This window comes from Eriocheir sinensis, unplaced genomic scaffold (genome assembly GCF_024679095.1).
Source record: "Eriocheir sinensis breed Jianghai 21 unplaced genomic scaffold, ASM2467909v1 Scaffold1, whole genome shotgun sequence".
Classification (NCBI taxonomy): domain Eukaryota; kingdom Metazoa; phylum Arthropoda; class Malacostraca; order Decapoda; family Varunidae; genus Eriocheir; species Eriocheir sinensis.
In genome coordinates, this window is record NW_026110295.1 from 511,240 (window position 1) to 519,216 (window position 7,977).

Genomic DNA, 7,977 nt, shown 5'->3' on the forward strand with positions numbered 1-7,977 from the left:
GAGCTGGCCTTAGGACACCTGCGTTATCGTTTGACAGATGTACCGCCCCAGTCAAACTCCCCACCTGATAATGTCCTCGGAGCGGATCGCGGCGGGCGCGAACGCCCGGTCAGGCTAACGCAAGGCCGAAACCAAGCGCGCCCTCCCTTCCGCCGCTTTAGGCTGGAAACAGGAGGCAATCCCACGTGGGGAAACTCCGATTCCGTCTCACCGAGTAAGTAAAGAAACGATCAGAGTAGTGGTATTTCATTGTCGGCCGCACGGAGCAAGCCCCGAACGGGATTTCGTAGGCAGCAAGGCTCCTCTAAGCCTCACCGCCTTCGAATAAATCCCGCCCTTCATCAGGGCAGATCCGTCCAGGAAGGCTGCGGATACCGGTGTTTGAGTGGCTCCTCGCAGCCCCCGACCGTCAACAGAACCGTAAAGGTTCTCGGACCAGCGACTCCTTTCTTCTCTCTTCCTCCCTGATGGAGTAGAGGCGTCGTCGAGCGGACTTGCACCTTCTGCTGCAGCCCTCACCGCAGGGTCATGGGACTGCCTGAGGCGGGCTAGAAGGTCATGCTTTAATCGGGGGATGCGAGACTCGAGAGCTGTTACTCCGAGCCCGCCATCCACGCCGGCCGCATGAAAGTACCCCAAGGGGGTATCATGCGGTCGCCGCCACCGGGGAAGGCGAGACACTGCGGATGGGCGGACACCGGCGACGTCGGCGCCGCAGGGTAGACGGCATCACCCATCACCGCGCGCAGCTCAGAGCCTCTGAGCCCAGTCCAGCGCCCGAACCCAGGCCCGCTTCCCGCACAGGCCCGACTGGCCCGATCCTCAGAGCCAATCCTTATCCCGAAGTTACGGATCTAATTTGCCGACTTCCCTTACCTACATTAGTCTATCGACCAGAGGCTTCTTACCTTGGAGACCGGCTGCGGATATGGGTACGCACAGGCCCGAAACTGGGGTGCATCGCGGAGGCCGCGTGCGTACGTGCGCCGCGCCGTGACGCCGCAGAACGACGCCCGGCAGCGGGCAGCAGCAGCAGACCCCCCCGCTTCGCCCCATGCAGTTACCTGCCTCGCATGTTTCACGGACCGGCGGTGGTACTCGGGACGCCGCAAGAACCGCGGCGCTCTACGGCAGACCGTGTTACCAACACCCTTTCGCTCTGCGAGTGGCTTCTAGGGTCACGGCGCCTTAAACAGAAAAGAAAACACTTCCCCGGACCACCGCCGATGGACGCGAGTTGGTTCCCGTTACCGGGTTCCTGCACCAAGGGCCGGCCCAAGAAGGAACCTAGCCCCGGTTGGCATCCAGGCCTGGTTACGGAATAAGTACCGTATTCCCTTTCGCCACGAATTCCCATCGGCAACTGAGAAGAATCTCTCACGGATGAGCCGCCACGGCAGTGACGACAACTCGCTTGGCCGTTGCCTCTAGCATGGGATAAGGCTTTAGCCTTGGGCTTAGGAGCGACTAACCCATGTCCAACTGATGTTCACATGGAACCCTTCTCCACATCGCCCTTCAAGGGAAGTCTCTCTTGACTATTTGCTACTACCACCAAGATCTGCACCAGGGGCGGCTCCAGGCCGGCTCGCGCCGGATCCCTTCAGCGCTCACCCCGGCGACCCTCCTACTCGCCGGGGCTTGGAGACCTGGGCTCCCCCCGGTGAAGAGGGGAGCTTGGCCTTTAGTGCCACCGGCGGTCGAGTATCGGGAGAATGCTTGAGCGCCATACCATTTAAAGGGCTAGTTGCCTCGGCAGGTGAGTTGTTACACACTCCTTAGCGGATTCCAACTTCCATGGCCACCGTCCTGCTGTCTATAGCAACCAACGCCTTTCGATGGGGTCTAGATGAGCATTCGTTTAGGCCCCTTAACTCGACGTTTGGTTCATCCCACAGCGCCAGTTCTGCTTACCAAAATTGGCCCACTAGATACTCGGATTAGTACCCGAAGCTTCAGCGTTCAAGCAAGCTCGGCATCTCACCCATTTAAAGTTTGAGAATAGGTTGAGGACGTTTCGTCCCCAAGACCTCTAATCATTCGCTTTACCGGATGAAACTCCTCCGTTTCCGCGAGTACCAGCTATCCTGAGGGAAACTTCGGAGGGAACCAGCTACTAGATGGTTCGATTAGTCTTTCGCCCCTATACCCAGCTCTGACAATCGATTTGCACGTCAGAATTGCTACGGACTTCCACCAGAGTTTCCTCTGGCTTCATCCTGGCCAGGCATAGTTCACCATCTTTCGGGTCCCAACATGTCTGCTCATGGTACTTGCCGACAGCACGCGTGCTAGGCCACTCCGGACAGAGCAGGATCGGCGCGGGACGAACCCGGATGAGAGCCGAAACCCCCACCCGAAGCCCGCCTGACGCGCGGCGCGCCAACCGAGAGCCCAAACAACGCCGGCGAGGCCAACAACAGATTTGCACGACGGCGTCGAATGGCAAGTCCCGGGCCTGCGCCCCCCTTCGTACAAGCGCCTCCCGCGAAGGAGACGGACCACCGTGCGCACCGAGCACCCGCGAAGCCGGAGGTAAGCGACGGGGGAAAGGGACTCACCCCGCGCACCCCCCTCGACCCCCCTTTGGGATGGGAAACTCGGCGGCAGCGGCCGGTCGGGGATCGGCCCCGGAGGACGCCGACCGAGGCCCGAAGACCCCGGGACGCCCCCCTTTCACTTTCATTACGCCTCTGGGTTTAGTGCGCCCAATGACTCGCACACATGTTAGACTCCTTGGTCCGTGTTTCAAGACGGGTTGGGTGGGTCACCGACCTTTTGCACGCCGCGAGAGGGTTTGCCCCTCTGCTACACGACCGTCGCAGGGCTGCCAGGACACCAGAGGTTTCCCCCTTCGACCGCGTAAACGCAGACGTCGGGGTATCAATCCGCCTGGGCCTTCGACGTCCCCAGATGTCATTACTGACAAAGCCGATGCATGGAATGTATATCCGACCCTCGTGTAGGAGTGACGACAGCACATGAGAGTGGCCGCCGCCGCAATGTGCGTTCGACTTGTCGATGTATCTGGTATTCTTGCGATTCACATACCGACACGCAGCTTGCTGCGGTCTTCATCGACCCACGAGCCGAGTGATCCACCGTTAAGAGTTGTATTTTTGTTTTACGTTGGACGCTGCCGACTCTCATCAGACTTCCGCCGTCTCTGCCTCGGGAGACGATGTGGGAAGACGTAGTGTCTAGGGTTTGACTGTGTGCTTATTCCACCCGGGGAAGGGTTGTTTTAAGAACATAAGAACATAAGAACATAAGAACGCAGGAGTCTGCAAGAGGCCGGTAGGCCTGTACGAGGCAGCTCCTGTGACCCTAAGCTCCCGTGTATCTAACCCCACCTAATATCGCTGTCCATGAATTTATCTAGTCTATTTTTGAATGTGACAATTGTATTGGCACTCACCACATGACTGCTAAGCCTATTCCACTCATCCACCACCCTGTTAGTAAACCAATTTTTGCCTATGTCCCTGTTGAATCTGAATTTATCCAGTTTAAACCCGTTACTTCGTGTCCTACCCGGTTCTCTTACCAACAAAACCTTATGAATGTCTCCCTTATTAAAGCCCTTCATCCATTTATAAACCTCGATCATGTCTCCACGCACCCTTCGCCTTTTTAGAGAATGCAAGTTTACCTGTTTGAGTCTTTCCTCGTATGGCAAGTTTCTCAACCCCTGAATCATCTTAGTCATCCTCCTCTGCACCGATTCTAACATTTTGATATCCATTCTATAGTAGGGTGACCAGAACTGAACCGCATAGTCAAGATGAGGTCTAACTAATGCTAAATATAGTTTGAGGAAGACTTCGGGGCTTCTGTTGCTTACGCACCTTGAAATAAATCCCAGTACCCTATTAGCTCGATTTCTAGCTTGAATGCATTGTGCCCTTGGACGGAGATCAGAGCTCACTAAGAACTTTGGTTTCCCGGAAGCTGCCCGCCGGGTCATGGGAATAACGCCGGCGGATCGCTGGTCAGCATCGTTTATGGTTAGAACTAGGGCGGTATCTGATCGCCTTCGAACCTCTAACTTTCGTTCTTGATTAATGAAAACATCCTTGGCAAATGCTTTCGCAGTAGTTCGTCTTGCGACGGTCCAAGAATTTAACCTCTAGCGTCGCAATACGAATGCCCCCGCCTGTTCCTATTAGTCATTACCTCGGGTTCAGAAAACCGACAAAATAGAACCGAGGTCCTATTCCATTATTCCATGCATAGGCATTCAGGCCGTAAGTGTAGCCTGCTTTTAGCACTCTAATTTTTTCAAAGTAAACTCTGCCGGCCACGCGGGACACTCGATGAAGAGCACCCCGTGCGAGCCAGCGGGCTGTTGTGGCTGTTCGGAGCGTGACAGTATGCACCGGGCGGTGAACCGTCAGTCCAGAACTGAAATCCAACTACGAGCTTTTTAACCGCAACAACTTTAATATACGCTATTGGAGCTGGAATTACCGCGGCTGCTGGCACCAGACTTGCCCTCCAATAGATCCTCGTTAAAGGATTTAAAGTGTACTCATTCCGATTGCGAGGCCTCGGATGAGTCTCGCATCGTTATTTTTCGTCACTACCTCCCCGTGCCGGGAGTGGGTAATTTGCGTGCCTGCTGCCTTCCTTAGATGTGGTAGCCGTTTCTCAGGCTCCCTCTCCGGAATCGAACCCTGATTCCCCGTTACCCGTTATAGCCATTGTAGGCGCATAACCTACAATCGAAAGCTGATAAGGCAGACACTTGAAAGAGGCGGCGCCGGTGCGGAGACCGTGCGCTCAGCGACAAGTTATTCAGATTCAACACGGTGGGGTGACGGACCGAGGCCCGACCGGTTTTGAACTAATAAAAGCGCTCTTCCCTTGCGGTCAGAGACGTGGTGCATGTATTAGCTCTAGAATTACCACAGTTATCCAAGTAAGTGTGGGTACAGATCCAATGAATCATAGCTGATTTAATGAGCCATTCGCGGTTTCGCCTTAAATCGGCTTGTACTTAGACATGCATGGCTTAATCTTTGAGACAAGCATATGACTACTGGCAGGATCAACCAGGTAGCTATGGCGTTAGCTGGCGGCCAAGCGGCGAACGAACACGACGGGCGTGCCGCGCGCTCGCTTAAAGCCTTGTACTAAAGTAGGAGATCGCTCAGCGTCGGACAGCTCTGGTCAGCGACGCCGCGTCCCTGGTTTCAACAGACGGCGGATGATGATGATGATGAAGATGATGCGTGGGCTCGAAACTCTGCCGGCCACGCCGTCGTCCTCCTCCTCGTCGTCCGCGCGTCCTTGTCATATAGCAGCAGACTGGTGGTGGTGGTGGTGAGACTGCTGCTGAAGCTTTTGTGTCGAGGTGCGAGCGAACGCACCACGGACAATACCAGCAGCAGCAGCAGCAGCGCACCGTCACCCGTCGTCGCCTGCGAGAGTGGAGTGCTTCGTTCCAACCGACCGCTCGATAAAAGCTGCGTCAGTGTGAAGACTAGGGTGCCAACCGACGACATTGCGTGCGGCGGCGTCACCCTCGGGATACGTTATCGCACGGAGAGTGGAGTTACCATCGCCTAGAGAGCGAGAGAGAGAGGGGTCGCTGCATTGAAGGCTGATCGCATTGGCAAACACGGTAAGAACGTGAGCCGCCACGAGGAGCCGCAGCTAATGCCGAGAAGCTTCACATGAAAGAGAGGGGGCAAGACCTGGCTGTCAACATCAACATCGACCTGAGAAGAATGAGGATTTCTAGGTGAAAGTGAGCGATGCCGAGTCTTGGCCCGCGGGAGGGTGGGCCCGAACTAGGATACAGTTCAACGGCGTTTGTTGAGGTCGGTGCGCGCAACACGAGAAACTAATCCCATCCAAGCTTGCTGGCCCCGGTCTGAGAGGTTGGCAAACGATTAGTCGCTCGGGTAGGTGCAGCGCGCTCCGGCCCCAAACAGCGGTCGGGAAGCTCGAGCGGGTTTGTGGAGCGAGTCCGCCGCCGGCTCGCTCAACCCTCGCTTCCTCACAGCACACGAGCGACCGTTCGCTTGGGGACCGTCCCGCACGAGGGTCTCGATCCCCCCGCTGGCCGCGCGAGCGAGAGCCAGGAGCGGGAAGACCGTTACGCTCGGCCCAGCCGCCGACCAGCCGTACCCCACAATCTCGCAATTCCGCGCCAGCGGGCCGCTCCCAACGGTCAACATCGACTTTGTCGTCGCACTTCCAGGCAGCGGCGTTTAGGCTGCCCGCACACGAGCAACTTTTTATTGCGAGTTGTCACAACAAAAAATTGTCGCAATTAAAAAATTGTCGCAACGAAAAGTTGTCGGCAAGGTACACCCGCACACGAGCCACGCGATGGCGACAACTATTGTTTAGTCTCATCATGGATGCCGTGGAGGTAGCAGTAACCTGTGCACTCCTGCTCAGGAGGAGACGAAAAAAGAAGCCAAGAAATCACTGGGTACACCCCATAGTCAGTCAGCGATTACTACGTGGAGCATTCCACACATTGTTTGAGGACCTAAAAGGGCACCCTGATAAATTTTTTAATTACTTTAGGATGTCACAGGAAACCTTTGGTCATCTAATCACATTAACTGGGCCCCTTATAGCACACCAGGACACCAACATGAGGAAGTGTGTGCCAGTAGAGGAAAGGCTGGCTGTAACATTAAGGTAAGGATAAATAAGGAAAATGTTTATTCGTATTACATGTAATTTATTGACATAATTAATGTTTCTTCTTGAAATAGCACTACAGGGAAATGAAGAAAATATGTTCCATTTTCAGAAAAGAAAAATACATCACTATTTCTATACTACACATCGCTGTAGATATGGTTGAATTGCTTTCAGATGTAACCAATACTTTGTGAATAAAAGAAAATGTATTTCCTTATATATTGAGCACAATAAAAAAAACACTCAACTTCAACAAAATCAATGAAAGATTCAACAATAGAAATCTGAAAAAAAACTTTTAATTCTTTTTATATTTAGATAAACTAATGATATTAGTTATCAGTGAACACCAGAATAAATTGGAATACATGAACGAGAAAATACATAATATTTAATCCATTACACACTGAGCACTAATCATGTGTGAAAATTATAATGGTCTTATTATGACAGTTCTAATAGGTCGGTGTCACCTGAGTTCAAAGAATATTCTGATGCTGGTGACGAAGCTGTGGTGGTGATATTTGATGCCGACTGTTGAAATTCGCGATTTTCTTGCGAATGATGTAGCTGAGGTTGATAAGGTTGGTTGTGAAGGTATCCAGGAGTATGTACAAATTCTTGAGTTGAGTGGTGACCTTCACGTATCTGGTGCTGATGCATGTGATGCATACCACTTGTAGGCAGATATCTTTGGGTGCTCAGAGACATACCTGGTACAGCAACGTACGGTTGACAAGTGCTTGTAGAGGGCGTATTGCCATGATAAGCAGTAGATGGAATCTGTGTCATCACCTGTACTCTTCTCATCACTTTCATTATTTCTATCTGTGCTTCAAATCTTTGCTCATCATTGAACTTTTAAACTTCAAGTAGTGACATTACAAAGGCTGTATCCTCATCACAATTTTCTTTAGTCTTTCCTCTTAATATTTCAAGTAGTTCTTCTTCATATCTGTTGTTGGAAGCTCCTTGGATTTTCTTGGTTTATGTGGTCTTTGTGCGTTATTTACGTTTGCAGAATTACTTGATGTGTCGCCTTGTTCACGTTCTTCCTCCTCATCATTACCCTCCGGTGCTGAGTAGTTACCTGTGGTTTCTCGCTCGTTAAAAGTTGGTGCAAGGAATAGGAGCTGATCAAAGTAAACATACTTCCTTTTCTTTGCGGCACCATCTCCTGACCTGCCTTTTTGATCCTTTAACGCCCTCCTGAAGCATTCCCGGAGATTTTTCCATCTTCGCTGTAGCTGGTTTCCTGAAATTAATGAAGGACGTATTACATTTTTTTTTTTTTTTTTTTATATGTTGTAT

At 52.5% G+C, this 7,977-nt stretch overlaps 1 non-coding gene across 1 annotated transcript; it reads right to left on the minus strand.

Moving 5' to 3' along the window:
* Positions 1-2,952: 2,952 nt before the first annotated feature.
* Positions 2,953-3,113, minus strand: LOC126988865 (5.8S ribosomal RNA). The gene has a single exon (XR_007742598.1). It is a non-coding gene; the product is annotated as a 5.8S ribosomal RNA (ribosomal RNA).
* Between the last annotated feature and the right edge of the window lie 4,864 nt (positions 3,114-7,977).